The sequence below is a fragment of the Lactuca saligna genome, chromosome 1, assembly GCF_052625555.1.
Source record: "Lactuca saligna cultivar CGN05327 chromosome 1, ASM5262555v1, whole genome shotgun sequence".
In the NCBI taxonomy this organism is placed as follows: Eukaryota; Viridiplantae; Streptophyta; class Magnoliopsida; order Asterales; family Asteraceae; genus Lactuca; species Lactuca saligna.
Genome location: NC_136417.1, coordinates 56,687,478 through 56,704,347, shown reverse-complemented (window position 1 = coordinate 56,704,347; position 16,870 = coordinate 56,687,478). Strand labels below are relative to the sequence as shown.

At 38.5% G+C, this 16,870-nt stretch overlaps 1 pseudogene; it reads left to right on the top strand.

The window, feature by feature from the left end:
- Nucleotides 1-11,621: 11,621 nt before the first annotated feature.
- On the top strand, nt 11,622-14,940 carry LOC145006690 (branched-chain-amino-acid aminotransferase-like protein 1; annotated as a pseudogene).
- Nucleotides 14,941-16,870: the final 1,930 nt, after the last annotated feature.

The window sequence follows — 16,870 nt, the reverse complement described above, 5'->3', positions numbered from 1 at the left end:
GCTACAAGGCGAATGAATGAAGGAGTGCCCAGTTCCAGCGCTTCAATCGAGGGGGAGCACGCCGATACTGTAGCACCCGAACGCTCCACAACACCAGAAGGCACAACAGCACCCGAAGGTACTGTAGCACCCGAACGCTCCACAACACCACAAGGCACAACAACACCCAAAGGTATTGTATCACCCGAAGGTACTGTAGCATCTGATCACTCCACAGCATCTAAAGGCACCGGAGCACCCGAACTCTTCACTATACCCGACAGTCCGACTATTCCAGAAAGCTCTTCATTCGAGGGGGAGAATGCCAATATGCTCTATGACGATGAAAGTCAATCTGAACCAGAAGAGATGGTAAACGCTGAATTGGATCCTTCCTATGATCCAAATTACCCTCCTCTCATCAAATGGACCAGAAATCATCCGGTCTCTCAAGTTGTAGGTGATGTTTCTGAAAATATTCTGACCCGATCACAACTTAAGGCTAAACAAACTTCTGTATTTTCTAAAGTAGAAATTTGTATGTTTAATTCCTTCGTTTCAAAAGTTGAACCCAAGACAGTTAACACTGCTCTTGATCACTCCGATTGGGTTCAAGCTATGCAAGACGAACTGAACGAATTCGAAAGGAACAAAGTTTGGCGCCTCATTCCAACTCCTCAAAATGCATCAGTTGTTGGTCTCAAATGGGTATTCAGGAACAAAATGGACAAGGAAGGGAATGTGATTCGAAACAAAGCGCGACTGGTAGTGAAAGGATACTATCAGGAGGAAAGAATTGACTATGAAGAGACTTTCGCTCCAGTTGCAAGGCTGGAATCTGGTCGCATTTTTCTTGCCTATGCAGCACACAAAAACTTCGAGGTCTACCAAATGGATGTCAAATGCGCTTTTCTGAATGGAGAACTTTAAGAAACAGTCTACGTGGAGCAACCTCCCGACTTCGTCAATGAGAAGTTCCCAAATCACTCCTATATTCTGGACAAGGCGGTTTATGGTCTGATACAAGCTCCTAGGGCCTGGTATGAAACGCTAACAAAGTTTTTAAAGATGTCTAAATTCAAACAAGGTTCGGTTGACCCAACCTTCTTTCGTAAAAAGGAAGGTAACCACCTTATGATTGTACAAATTTACGTCGATGATATCATCTTTGGCTCAACGAATCCCAACTTAACAGCTGAATTCAGAAAGCTGATGGAGACTAAATTTGAAATGAGCTCCATGGGTTCGATTAACTTTTTTCTTGGATTAAATATTAGACAGGGACCCGAAGGCATCTTTATCAACCAGGAAGCATACACCAAAACTCTTCTTGCCAAATTTGGTATGATGGGAGATTCAAAGGTCAAGGTTCCAATGGCATTCGGAACCAAACTCACCCCTTCACTGGAGAAACCAGCAGTTGACATTACGCTATACCGCCAGATGATTGGGTCATTAATGTATCTTACTGCTAGTAGGCCTGGCATCATGTTTTATGTATGTTATTGTGCTAGGTTTCAGGCGAACCCACGAGAACCTCATATGCTTGCAGTGAAGAATATACTCAGGTATCTGAAGCGAACTACCTCTCTCGGTCTATGGTATCCATCCAACTCAGGCTTCTTCGTTCAAGCCTTCTCTGATGCAGACCTTGGAGGATGTGGTTTAGACAGGAAAAGCACCATAGGGGGTTGCCATTTCCTTGATGGGAAATTGGTCAGCTGGCAGTCAAAGAAGCAAACCTGCGTTTCCCTTTCTACAGCCGAAGCGGAGTACATTGCAGCCGCCTCCTGCACATCTCAAGTCATATGGATCCAAAGCCAGCTCAGGGATTATGGTCTTAACATGAAAAAGATCCCACTATATTGCGATTCAGAAAGTGCAATTAGGATCTGTCATAACCCAGTGCAACACTCTAAGACCAAACATATAGCACTGAGGTATCACTTCATTAAGGATCATGTGGAGGATGGTAATGTCGAAATTCACTTTGTTTGAACCACCGATCAACTGGCAGATATCTTCACCAAAGCCCTACTTGAAGCCAGTTTCAATAACATCCTTCATGGTCTAGGAATGATGGAATCTGAATCGGTACCAAAGACTTCATCCCAAAGTTAAAAAGTAAGGAGCGAAATGAACCGAACGTTCGGTCCATTTCGGGTTCGGTTCACATGGGAACCGAAATGAACCGAACGTTCGGTCTATTTCGGGTTCGGTCCCATAACACATATTTTCGCTCAATCTCAAAAAGGTGTTGTCTATGGTTCTACTCATTTGTAAAGTTGTTTTTTAAAAATCCAAAAATATTTTTCTTTGGAACCGAAATGAACCGAGCGTTCGGTCCATTTCGGGTTCGGTTCAAAAAAATTTTATTATTTATTATTTATTATTTATTATTATTACTTATTCTGTATTGGTTTTTCCCTTTTGTAAAGCTGTTTTCCAAAAATTCAAAATTTTTTTTTACCGAAATGAACCGAGCGTTCGGTCCATTTCGGGTTCGGTTAATTTTTTTTTTACTTATTTTGTTTGGTTTTTCTCTTTTCTCAATCTTAAAATCTTCAAAAATATTTTTGTCTCATTCTTGTTTAATCATACTTGGGATAGGTTTGGTTCTCATACTTTATATTAACTAGTTAAGCATCCCTAGAAGCATGCTGCTGCATGTTGTCCAAAGCCTCAACTGATTTTGAATAAAAGCCTTAATGACTAGGTATATACAAACCTTGTCTTCCCAATAAGGCTGCTCCATTTATTCTAATCCTGAGCTACCTTACTCTTTTCTCATATGGGTTGAGGGTTTACTGCTTGGTCACTATTTTCAGCAGAGGTACTATATCTTTTCTTCACCACCTTACTCTTCTCCATCATATTTCGGTCCCATATCGTAACCCTTGAGACTCTTAGAATTAACCAATGAGGTTTATGGTTACAAAATATATGTGTTTATGATCTAAGCCACGTGTCACTACGTGCTTAGTGAAACCCGAAATTCAATACTTATCATGAATTGACAATCAACATGAAATCTCTCTTTGGTTGTGCGATTCTTATGAATTTGTTATTTACCATAACATTTCTTCCATTAGAATCCAGTTTATTTATTTTATTTTATTTTATTTTATTAATTTTTTTTTTTGAGATTTCACCATCATATATTTTTCCAAGTCACTATATCTATTATCCAACCTACTTGTTCAACATACCACATCGGTCTCACAAGTACTTCATTTAGTCTCGGTCTTATGTCAAGGTCCGGGTTTCTAAATTGAAGCGAAAGCCACCCTTTTAAGCCTAACAAAAAGATGCCTTTCAACACTTCTTAGAAAGTGATTGATCGTAATTCAACGGGAATCCATACAAACACTTTAAGGTCTCTCTTGACCTTGAAGAAAGTGATTCGTGCCCGGGATCAACTGTTTTGTGTCTATTTTGACATCACTACTTCCCATATATATCTCGCTTTATTTCCTTATCTTTCACACTCTATGCACGAAAATCTTTGATTTTCCAAACTTCTCATTCGGTTACCTTATAATCTTATGTTTGGATGACAGCTATTAAACAGATAAGATGCTGACTTAGCCGACATAGTAACGGCCTCAATAGTGATGTGACGGGCACGGGTGCAAAACGGAACAGTTCTTCTCTCTCATGCGTAATCATCGGGGGTGCCAACTGTCGCACTTCAGTCAAATCCGAAACCGTTTTATTGTATCAAGAAGATTTAGGGATGATCTTTCTCTCTCCTCTACCCACGGTATAAAAGGAACACATCTGCTTCATTCCCAATTTACCACATTCAAAACTCAAACAAGAAAAATCGGATGATTTCTCATCTACTGTTCATCATCTTCTACCTTCAACAATGACGGATTCTTCATCAGTTCAGAAAACCTCCTCCCGCACAATTATTCTTCAAATCCGTGCTCAACAAAGCCTGGTGATTGATCTCAACCCTAAAGCTTACGAGAATTATATGTATCCCATGGTGGAGTGCCTCAAATACTCTCTGTTGGTGCTCGCTCTTTCCAAAGTCGAGCTTGTGCCAATGGAATGCCTTTCCCAGGTCTTCTCCACAGCCCATTATGACAGATCAGTGGATCGCATCTACTTTGATCTTCTTTCACACAAGACCTCTATCTCTAAGCAAAGATTCTGTTGGCTCCTAGGCTTTGAAGCTGATGAATCTAGGGTTAATCCTGACACCATCACCTTCGGGCAATTATTTTCGATGTTCTAGAATATGGGTTACACGGAGATTCTCACAACGGTCACAAGATTCAAGAAATTGTGTCTCCCTCCTCCATGGAATGGTTTCTTCACCATTCTATTCAAAGGGCTCTCTGAGCGTAGTTCTGGTTCTGATGGGGCCAACAAACTGTTTATGACCATTCTCTATGGTCTATATCACGGCCTTAACCTCGACTATGACTCGGTTCTATGGAAGCAACTTATTCAGAACCTAGCCTCGTCCTCTCGCCACACTGAGGTATCCTACGCCAGGTTCTGGATGCTCATCACCAAGTGGGCCATGGATAAACTTCATGTCCCTACTGTTGCAGGTTCCCTTCTTTCCAACATCAGTGTCTTCCACACCACCAAAATCATCGTCACCGATCCGGCAAAATTTTCTTTCGTCGGATCCATTCCGGACTCTATGTCCGCTGGGGTGTCCAAGGAGAGCATCATCATGAAAGCCTACAAGGACTTTCGTCCTTCGGGCCCAAGGGAACTTTCTGCTGAAATGGTTCAGTCCATTAATGATGCAGATAAACCTGCTGCTAGAGGAAAGAAACCCGAGCAAGGGAAGATAAAGAAAGCAGCAAAGGGGGCAAAGGGTCCTTCTCCTAAGAAGCGAAAACCCTCAAACCCAGATCTTTCCCCACCAGCAAAGAAGAAGAGAGTCCAACCCAAGAGAAAACTTATTCTCTCTTCTTCCTCCAGCAACTCGGAAGAGAACCACTCTGACTCAGATGAGTCAGCTAGAGGCGAAACTCCGCCTCACTCACCTGGTCATGAGGTACATATTTCATCAAAACCTCCTTCCCCTTCTCCTATACCCACCTCTTCCATTCCCATCATAACCTCCTCTATTTCCATTCCCTCCATATCTACCCCTATTTCTATTCCCCCCATAACTACTTCTCTTCAAACAACAACAACAACCCTTCCCCCACCACTTTTTACAGAAGCCACCACCACTACCACCCGTGAGGTTCTAACCAAAGTATCTGATACGGGGGTTTCTACTTCACAACCCGAACCTACATCTGCACCCGAACCCACTATCACTACCGAACCACCCACTACACCCTTATCTCCCACTCCATCTGCTGAAACCGAAAACTTTTTGGGAGGGGAGGATACTGTTTTTGACTCCATCTACTACAGCCCCTATCAACTTCAGAGTGATGATGATGATGATGCTCCGGTCACCAAAAGGCACATCAAGGAACTCCACGAGAAGATTGACAATCTTGTGGCTTCTTCCTCCTCCTCAACATCTCACTTTTCAGAGGATGCTATTCAAAGTATGGTGGAGTCACTCTCCAAAGCACATGACACCTCTATCAGCACAGCTGCTGCTGCCATTGATAAATCCACGAAGGCTAGTGCTGTAGCGACCGAAAAAGTAGAAAAACTATTTCAAGACGCCCAAATCTGGCTGGAGTCTTTACAGGCGGCATTAGAGACGAACACTAAGAAGATCCGCACCATTGTGGAGAAGCTGGTCCACTCCTTCGAAATGGAAAAAGATCAATTTGCCAGCTTCCGCCAAAAACTCAAAGAAGACAACCAATCATTTCAGTCTTCGGTTGCGGATCGTCTTCTCTCATTCCAAGCCACTCTTGCCGCCGAATCTACCACAAAGGAAGAGCTTGCCCGAAAGTCTTCCGAGCTTACCTTGGCAACTCATCAGCTCTCCCAAGCCAAGAAAGAGATCGATTCTCTTCGGTCTGAGAAATCTGTGGTCAAGAGTTGTGTTTCAGATGTCCACGGAGCTCTGTCTAACATCATTGAAGCCCATGATCCGATCCTCAACTATTCGGTGAGGTGTAGTCTTGCAAAGAAGCTCGCTCCTGCTCTTGCCCTACTTAGCCTAATTGAAGGCATTCCTGAGCAGGAGGACCATCCGAAACAAGGGGGAGAAAAGAAGAAGTCCACAGCTCAACATAAACCCCTCCAAGTTCCATAGCTCAATCTATTCCATTTTCGTCACTTGTCCCTCCGAAAGCACCCAAACCAACATCTGGTCCTTCATCAGGTTTGAGTGCTCAAGCCAAAGCCAAACAAATTGCCGACGACAGTGATGAAAGTGATGATCAAGAACCGATTGTCAGCTTGGTCAGGAAGCAGACCAGAGAGAGAGAGCTTGATGAAAATGCTCGAATAGTTAGGGAAGCCGAGGCCAAGGAGAGGAAGATAAAGGAGGATCATGATCTCCTTGAAAGCAGGAAAACTTTGTTTCCTCCTTGGACCCTCGAAGTGCTCATCAAAGAAGCCATTGAGTCCCCTTGCACTCTGTGGCTAGAACCGGTCATCTCCCTAGACCGTGTCAACTCAGTCGATTCCCAGTTCGACATGCCCCTGACCCGAAAGGACTTCATCTTCCATGCGTTCGCTCATATAGCTGAAGTTCCCCATCCTCACTCGAAGGTGGATAGGGAGCTTATAGACTATTACCTGAGGACTGCTCAACCTCAGTACCAAACTTGGAGCACACAGAAGATAACCAACGTTTGGGTACTCAAGCCTGTTCGTGAAGGTAACTTTGTCAATGTCAGATTCAAGGTCTTGAGGGGATCTGAAAAATCTGAGAATTCCATCTCTCTGGCTGATCTTCCCAACCTCAACCCTCACGATTGGATCGTTCTGCACAACATTCTTCTTGTCAATGAAGCTGAATATGGTCCGATCGTAGACCATTTCAAGAGAATGTTAGTTTGGTATATTTTGGAGGTGGCTAAGCTTGATCAAGAGGTTGCTAATATCCTGAGGAAGAAGCCCATCATCACTCCAGTTGGTTCTGCTAGCGATATAAACTGAATGAAGATGGGAAAGATTGACCCAAAACAGAACTCGGTCATGTTCACTAGAGCAGAAGGTCAGAAATGCCTGTTTGCTTTGGCTGACAAACATCTCTACATCACTACTTGTCTGGAGCATGTTCTAGGTATAATCAATCGTTGCAAGCAGAACACGGATAGTGATAAAAAGTACTTCAATGATATGATAAACTGGTACATTCACTTCCGTCAAACACTTCTTGCTATCATCCCCTACCTGTTCAAGACAGTCAAGAAAGCCAGTGCTGCGGGGGCAAGCAAGCTGGAGTGAGGTCTTGCCTAATTGATGCAAAGGGGGAGATTGTTGGGTACTTGGTGTTGCATCTTGGGCTCGCTTTCTAGCCCATATTTTATGCGGTATGAGCCTGTCCATCCGTATCTTATTTTCTAGGGTTTGTGTATTAATAGATGGTTGCATGCATCTTTTACGTAACTGATAGATCAGGGTTTTTACGGTGTAATTGTAGAAGATATCTTTTTGTAACCCTAGAATCCTCTACAACGGAAGTTCTTCATCGAGCTTTGCTGAGGATTGAAAGTTCTAATTATTCAACACATTCAAATCCATTCTTGTGTATTGCTTTACATTGTTTTACATTCTTTATATACCTGTTTCAAAGATCTAATCGATCTAAGAGATTTTTATCTCATCAATTTCTAATCATTCTCTTTGTACTACTTCTCGATTTCCGATTTATGACGACTGACTAATTGAACAAATCAAATTAGCCCTAGCCCGGCCGAGCATTTATGTTTGTCATCACTAAACCATCGAGGGGCCCAAAGATATCGCTTTTATCCCTCTTTGGATAAAAGGAATGGATAAACTTTGATACAATGCTTGCTTGCACTCACTAACCAAATCACACACAACAATATGTTTTATAACACCAAGTTACTAGTGCGTTTTCATATTATCAATGTGCAACTGATTAGCAAGATACAACTCACACATCTCGGTTTCAAGAATATAAGATGTTATCGTCTCACCAATCACTCGTGATACAATTCATGGAGTGATCCAAGTGAGTGTGGGTTTAATCCAATGCTCAAGTTCATATTCATAAGCACTCATGAATGTTGCAGCAAACATTTGCTTATGTCTAATACTCTTTTAGACAATCCACACACCAATTCACGACAGTCTTCATTCATATCTACTTCCAACATATCAACGACTGTGGCCCGTTTGAATAATTCGATTATTCTTAATAAACTCAATTATTCTGGAAGTCAAAACATGCAAAGTAAAACACAAGAATAATATTAATCCCATATGACCTCAACCCTTTGAGCATAAATAAAACACGTTTTATTTATCACCATATCGATTACTCATTATTTGTCGTTTCGGGTAATCAATTTCTTACTTGAATTATTACACTTGTCCCATGCTCCTAGCATGCACACAATGTTTACCTATGGTTCTTACTTTTGTGAAATAGACAAATTGAACACATTTCCAATCATTCTCATTTTACAACTCCAAATCCATTTTCTTAAGTGTAAGAATATCAAATTCTTGCTACTTATAGAATACACTAGATTCTAACACTTTATGCAACGATCCTTTCGTAATGTCACTGCACCAAAGTCACAAAGACTATTGCCAATGATATTGCAAAGTTCTCTAACGGAGATTGTTACAAGACAATTTCTTATATATGATGTCTCTCACTCAAAGTACATTCCTTTGAACACCCTTTTGCATAAAACTTTCTAATCTAGACATAGATTTTCAATATTTACTTCCTAATATGAACACGCTTCCATATTTTCCTCATGACAACTCATTCTAAATAGAATCTTTTCTATTTGTAATGATGTCGATATGGTCCATCCAATATGGAAACATTTCCATATTTTCCAATACTATACTTCCAACTACTCACAAGTGACCAATCCTCGTCGAACTTTGAATTGTCCGTTGATAGTTGTTTAATTATTTTAGTCAAAACCAATTCTAGTACCTTTTCCCTCTAAATGCGCTAGACATTTGGAAAATTTTAGAATGGTCAAACATTAAAGCATTTGCAATCGATCCTATACCCGAAGCGTATGGGACACGATGCATAATGTTTTATTTGCTATGTTCTCAAAATTCGAATTGTGAATAGGAATGCCGTAATCATAATCGAAATTTATCAACATTTCTCAACCTAATCCTTTAGATTTGAAATGAAGCATAATATTCTCTCCCTTAATTATAGCAAAACAACTTTAGAACCCTTACGACTTTGCAAGGTATAACTCTTCTTTTTCTATAATTAATGTTGCCAACTTGCAATACTTTCCATAATAATCATACAATCATAACTTTTATGCTCCCACTATCATGATGATTACTATAAAACATAACACTTATGCTACCACTAGTTTCGACATGTATTCATAAACATCTTAACTTTCAGAAAGACAATACCTATTGAATTTCTTAAGTCCATGTTTCTAATACTTAGTGCTTTGATAATCTTTTATCAAGGCTTCTTGAACTTATACACCTTTGCCTTTAGATAGTTCATATGTGTGTCTCAACAATTAAGACTAATTGCCAAACTTCACAACTCAAATTATGGAAAGGGATACCGTAACCATGATCGAATTCGAGAATGCAATTTTACAATCACTATCTTCTTAAAATATTTCTTAGTGAAAGCATTTCCTCACAATCATTTTCATGAAGGAGGAAATCTTATGAAACTTAGATTTAAATGGTGTATTTGTTCCTATCCATGTGAATTTGTTAAAACCAAAGTTTACGACAAATTCAAACTCATATGGACCGAGCCTTTTTTAATCTTGATTTCTTGCCTTATGGTAGCACAGCTGCCCACCACGTCTTCCAAGTAGTTAAGCATCTCACCCTTTTCCTATCAATGTACCTTTCATTGATCAAGGTGCTTTGCCTTTTATGCGTTCAAAATGAGTACTCATAGGACTCACATGCATAATTAACTCAATTGGAACAGCACACACTACTAGAAAAACAACCTTTAATGACGCGCAAACAATGACACGCAGTGATTTACGATACGTAAAAGCATGCGTCCAAAAATTAATGTCATCTATTATAAAATTTGAAGGATAAAAGACACGCATTTGTGCGTGCCCTGAAATTAGTGTTAGAAAAGAAAAAAAAAATACGGAGGACGCCTATTATAAAATGTGTGTCAAGTAAGTGTGTCGCTTTATATTTTTTTAATGAAACACGCATTTTGAGCGGGAAATGAAATCCCCAAAAAGTAAAACCCCGCCTTTGTGAAAAATTAACCCCCCCTTCCAATCAGCAAGAAAGAAGCCTAGGTCTTCGTGTTCCTTTCTCTCTCTCTAACCTAAAACTCATCTTCTTCGTTGTAGCCTTTCTCGCCGTTACATCCATTGGTGCCATTGCCACCACCATGCCGCTCTATCTCCCTCCGTTTCTCACCCGCCTATTGGATCCCGAAAATTAAAACCCCCCCGCCTCTTCCAATTAGCAAGAAAAAGCCCTAGGCCATCGTCTTCATAGCATAATTGATCTTGATTTTATGATCAAATGCATCGAGACGACGATGATAACGATCTGCATAAAGAATCCAAATATGTGAAATAGAGGCAAGGGACGATTCTACTTCTTTTTTCAAGAACCCTATTCAACATATGCCGACTCTCACACACGCATAGACTTATCACTGTCTTTATCTCTCTATCTCTCTCTCTCTCTCTCTCTCTCAAACACACACACACACAAAATTGAAGGGACGATTCTAGGGCTTTTTTTAAAGAACCATTCAAAATGTAAGGGAGTGCTCTCTACAATAGTTTGGCGACTTCATCTCACCTCACCTCGTCGGCGACTGTGACTCCTCGAAGATTTAGGGTTGTGCTCGGTGTTGTGCTCAGTGATTCAACAACTAACTGAGGTTTAAGGTTATGTTGTTGTATCAAATTTTAAAGTATCATCCTCAGATGCTTCAGATGTTCCTTTGAACACGAAGATAACAGCTGACTGCTGATGCCGTCATTTCAATGATGTGGAGGAGCTTCCTTTGCACCCACACATCCGACTTCTCTTTCTTCAACCAAAAACCCGCCGTCGTTTGCCATCCTCAATGGCCTGTAAAATAGGTCACCAAGTCCAAATTCATAGATTCACTCAATGAAATTAAGAATCACATATCGGAATCAGATTTTGTAGCGGTTTCGTTGAAGAACACCGATTCTTACTTGTCCCCATGGCATCGAATTCTGCCATTCGACACTGCTGAAACCGCATACCTGAGGGCCAAGTGTGCCGCTGAAAGGTTTCAGATTCTTCAGTTTGTTGTTTTCCCTTTTTCTATTAGGGCTTCTAATAAGCTTACAGCTCATCCATAAGTCTGCAATAATCATATCTCGCTATTTACATGCATATATCTTGCTATTTACATGCCCCAATAACACTTATCAGAACAATAATAAACAGATTGATGATCAACACTCTTCTCTCAATTCATCTCTAGGTTCAACTTCCATTTGTTCCTGAGGGATAAACTGAAAACAGGGATGCCCTGTTACAGTTTTTCATGTCAACCATCGTATTTAGCTTCAATGGCTCAAGATGATTTTGACTTCAATCTCTGCATATATGATGGTAACCCCCATCTCTTCTTCTTCCTCAAAACAGTCTGAAATCTGATCAACATGCTTTTATCTGAGCTCGCTTTTCTTTTACCCTCCCCTTTAAGGTATATCTTACTTGTCCATAGCACAAGAATCAACAGCAAAAATTCAAATCGAGGATATGATGTTTGGTGATTGTTCTGTGATGGAGAAATAAGGGTGTGTTCATAGGCAATTTAAATCTATAATCACTATCAAAAGATTATCTTCCATGTTTTTGTTGGCTTTGTTGGCATAACAAACAGGTCATAATTCAATGATATACTTTGTTGACCAAATTGGACCTTCCCCTTTGCCTCTTCGTGATGTGGGTTAGCATCCTCTCTATCATTGTACATTGTTTTTGTACTTCTTATTCAAATTTTGATAAACAACATTTTATTTTAGGTTATTTTTGTCTCTGAGAAATTTGAAATTGGTGTGGGCTATGACTACAATCCCATGGTTTTTGCAGCAGATGGAATAGGAACATGGTACAATTCTGAGTTTTAGTTTTCAGGGTTAATTGCAAGAAAAAGAAATAAAATTTCATTTGTTTTTTATCTATGTTCTTAGGAACTTTGTGAGGTTCCTTGATGAAAAAAAGTTAGCATCTTCTACTGCAAGATATGGCTCATAGGTTCTTCTTACACTCAAATCATTTATTTCTTAATAGAGCGTTTGGTCTTTGAAGAATAATCATTTACAACTTACTACTGATAATTCAATTTTATGTAAAAATAAATAACAAAATAAGAATAAACAAACTTACGGGATGTCGGGGATCAGCAAGTAACTTGGAAATAATCATACATGGGAGGCAAGAAAAGAACCAGTGTACCTCCCCTCCTAGAGGAACAAAACTCATAAATACCGAAATACCCTTTGTGGGATTGACCCTAAAACTCGGGAGACTACAGAACGATGATTAATGAAATCTGATGTGGTTGTTACAGGGAGTTTTGGTATGTGATGATAATGGCCTCTAGAGCAATTTTAAGGCAGAGACGGCTTCTTCTTCCCAATTACCTTTATCATGTCTCCGTTAGTTCATTCTCCACCATCCTTGTCCTCATTTCATCTCAAACTAATTATTCTTTTTGTTTTTTAGGAGTCTAATGGAAATAAGGTTGTGAAAAACATCATTTATGGTCTTGGAAAAAAGAAGTATCGTTATTGTAAAGTAACTGATTAGCTTTTTATGCTTGCAAGTTGCAATTGCATAATTTTATTTTCCATCTTTAAAAGCTCATGACGTTTATTTGATTTATTACACAGCATATAGCAAAAGTACGACTGCCTGGATTAAGTGATGATTTGACAAAAAAAGGAAAACACTTTATATTAATTCGGAATCTGATTGATTCATTGGTAGTTGACACAAATTTACAATGGTTTTTGTTAGACAGTGTTTTTAATAATCATGGTTTATCTTTATTTGTTGTTTGTTTTTAGCAATCTTTTGACAAAGTTGTCCCTTCATCCTTCCATGAACTAGGGTTAGTAGACCTGGTTTCTGTATACAGTGAACTCTCTGCATCAGAGAAACCCCCTCCTATTCTTGATGTTGCTCATCTTCAACAAGACCTTGAGGTTTTCAATTTTTTTTGTTTTCTTTATGTTTTCTTAAATAACTGTTTACTGTTTTACGTTGTTTACTGGCTGCATTACGAGGTCTTTGTGAAGATCTTGACATTCCATTCCAAGATTCAATGCTCAAGTATGTCAATGTTTTCTACCAGTTAGCTGTTACTTAGATTAAATTACATTTTTGCTCCCCCAATATAGCTGATTTTTGCAATTTTGGTCCCGAAATTTTTTTCGTCCTTATTTGAGGTTCTTGTAACGTTTTTGGTCCCTAAGTAAAGCTGATTTTTTTCCAATCTAAATCAATGTCATATTACTTGGAACAGGGACCAAAAACCTCAACTAAGGACCAAAATTGAAAACAAATCAGGTATACACAAGGACCAAAAAGGAAATTTACTTATCCTTTTTGTATATCCAGATGGGAAGCTGGTCCAAAAAGTGTTGATGGGATTTGGGCTCCATAGTGGTACAAAAGTGTGCACAAATCTACACGCTTTGTACAACCAGTAAAATATCGCCCTGTATGTACTACTTAATTAACTCTTGCTTATGTAACTGCTAAAAACACCAACTTTTATGATTTATGTATGATTGAAATATTGAATAGAAAACGATTGGTTACTAAGTTGCTTTCTTTTCTCTTCAACCTTTTCCACCATCACTTTATGATGTTTTGGAGCAAAGTCAACCCTTTTATAACATGCTTAAAAGTCATGCAAGAAGCACAAGATTCCCAAAGATTCCAACACCATCTATCTCTGTTGCTACTAATGAAAAGATTCTTGTTTGGGTTGGTGATGAACTTTTACGCCGTGACAATGCAACGGTATGTATGCCCATTATATAAATATAGTAATCTTTACTTTTATGCATTCTTATTGTTTGTTTTTTTTGTGACTTAGAATTTATAACGGGAAAGTTTTTAAACTAGAAGAGCATTTAAACAGGATGTTTGACTCGGAAAAAGCTCTAGCTTTGAACAATGCTCCAACTCGTGATGAGGTTAGATATCTCATATATCTTGTTCATGGTAAAGTTTAGTTTGTTAAAATGTTGATTTATTTTGAATTTAATTGTGATAGATTAAGGAGTTTATATTCAAGACTCTGATTAGAAACGGGATGTTTGACAATGCACATATTCGTTTAAGTCTGACACGTGTCAAAAAGGTGACATCAGGGATGATCCCGGGTTACAATCTTTACGGGTGCACCATAATTGGTAATAACCAAATTTATATAAAAAAAATTGTTTCTTTCCACCAAGTCTTTATATGTCCTGATTGGGAATCTATACATTATACTGTTACTACTACTACCCAAGTGCAACATATGATAATAATTAAAAAAAGAAGCAAGACCAAGTTACAGAAACTTAAACCGTTTAATCTCTCATGTCATCTCATCTTTAACCACTTCTTCAAGGTTTGATGGAGGGATTAATGTTCACATCATTGAATTCCAAACCATCCTTGTGCCATACCCTCTTATCCAAGATATCATATTTTGGCATGGCTATAAGCTTTGGAGGAAACGAGACTCAAGCAAAAGTAAACACATAGAGAGTTGTTAGTACATAGTAAGCTAGATGATGCAATTGTATATAAATGAGTTCAATTTTTTATAACATTTACTCACTTTTGGAATAATTATTTGTATTTGACATATCAGTGACATGAATTATCTTTGTTATTTATGGTATTTTAATTTGTATTATGAGATTTTTAATGTATTATTTAATTTTAAAATTAGTAAATATATAAATAATATTTTTTTTAAACATTTAAAATTATGATACGCAAAAATGTGTGTCATCTTCATTTATGACATGGCCTTTCTTGACAGGGGCTTTCTTGATACGCATTGCGTGTCATTAACACGCGCGTCGTAAGGTTACGACACGTGAATACGTGTCGTCTTCCTTTATGACAGGGTCTTCCTTGATACGCATTGCGTGTCGTAAACGCACGTCGTAATTGCGCATCGTAAATGAGTGTAGTAAATGTGCGTCGTCTATAGACGACGTGCAAATGCGCGTCGTCTCTCTTTATGACAGGGCCTTCCTTGACGCGCATTTGCGCGTCGTCTGAGCCTTTTACGACGCACAATGCACGTCGTAAAAGGCTGTTTTTCTAGTAGTGATAGAATCAAAATATCGTCAACACGATAGGTTGTAAAACTCAACTCGTGTGCTAGTGATGATCGATAAGGTTTATTTGATTTGTTCTTGAAACTTTTCAAGACCATTAAGACTCCAACTGACTCCTTGAGATATAAGATTCTCTTGTCAATAAACATTTGTTGACAACCAAATATTCAAGAGTTAGTGTAGTTTTTATCAAAACACTTCATAAATTGGTCCAAGTTGGTCTTTGTGTTATTCAAGACATCACAACTTTCCACATTTTATGAATGTTATAAACCTTTAATACTTTTCACTCATTGCCACAATCTTAACTTTAAGACTTTTTATTGGAACGAAGTATGATAGACTTCTTGATTTAACCATTTCTTCAATCCTTGATTCCTCTTCTTAAACATACAGTTGTACTAAGACTTACTTAGAGGATCAATTGAAACATGGTTCTTAATCATTAAGACCCATTATAAAGCATAAAAGCTACTCTCCCTTCTTTTTAGAATGGAGAAACTTTTATCTTTTTGCCTACTTGATTCTTCTTGTTCGTTCTACTATTGATCTAAACCCTTTAATCAATTCAGAATTACACTTAATCTTGTAAGTGTAATCATATTTACTAAGCCTTTAGTAAATCATGATGAATATCTTTGTTACTCTTATGGTGAACTTGATCAACACACAACTTTGTGTACTCGATCTCCTAGTCCTTCACTTGACACTTTGTCAACGAATTTGTCTAATCTCCAAATATGAAATTTCTCATTCATCATGCAACCAAGATGCATGATTCCAAGTTTCTGTCCAATTGAAACTTGGGCGATGAGAAACTCTCCCTTATTTGGTAAATTCTTGACATCTCCATAAATAACATAACTAAGAATCATATCCATTCGTTGTAGAAATATGCAAACATCAATTTTCATAATGATTTCATTGTAAGGAAATTAACAAATAAATAAATAAATAAGTCAAACAAAAAATTTATTTTATTTATAAAAGCAGCGGAAAAACATTTATCCTTACAATGCAAAATATATTGAAAACTATGAAAAAGGAAAATTTCTAACAACTCTATCATAACTATCTAAGCTCAAAATCCAATCTTCAAGTCCATGCGATCGAGATCCATCTCTTGTGATTAGATTCATCTTGCTCTCTTATCAAGCTTCCTTTCTTTTCACGGATCCTTCAAAACATTCAAATGCAATCTTATCACATCATGTATTAAGAATCAATGAATAGGAACTTAACGGAGTTAGATAGTGGATTTTACCTGAAGTGTAGTCATACTTTTGACTCTCCCATCTCTTAGACTCTTAGGTAAATAGGGCAACTTCGTCTCCAATGCCCCTTCTCTTGGCAATAAAAGCAAATTGACTCTTTTGGAACAACACATGGAACTACTTCAGACATCGCCTTTCTCTTATGATGAAACTTTTCGATCATTGCATGTCTTTCATTGCCATTGT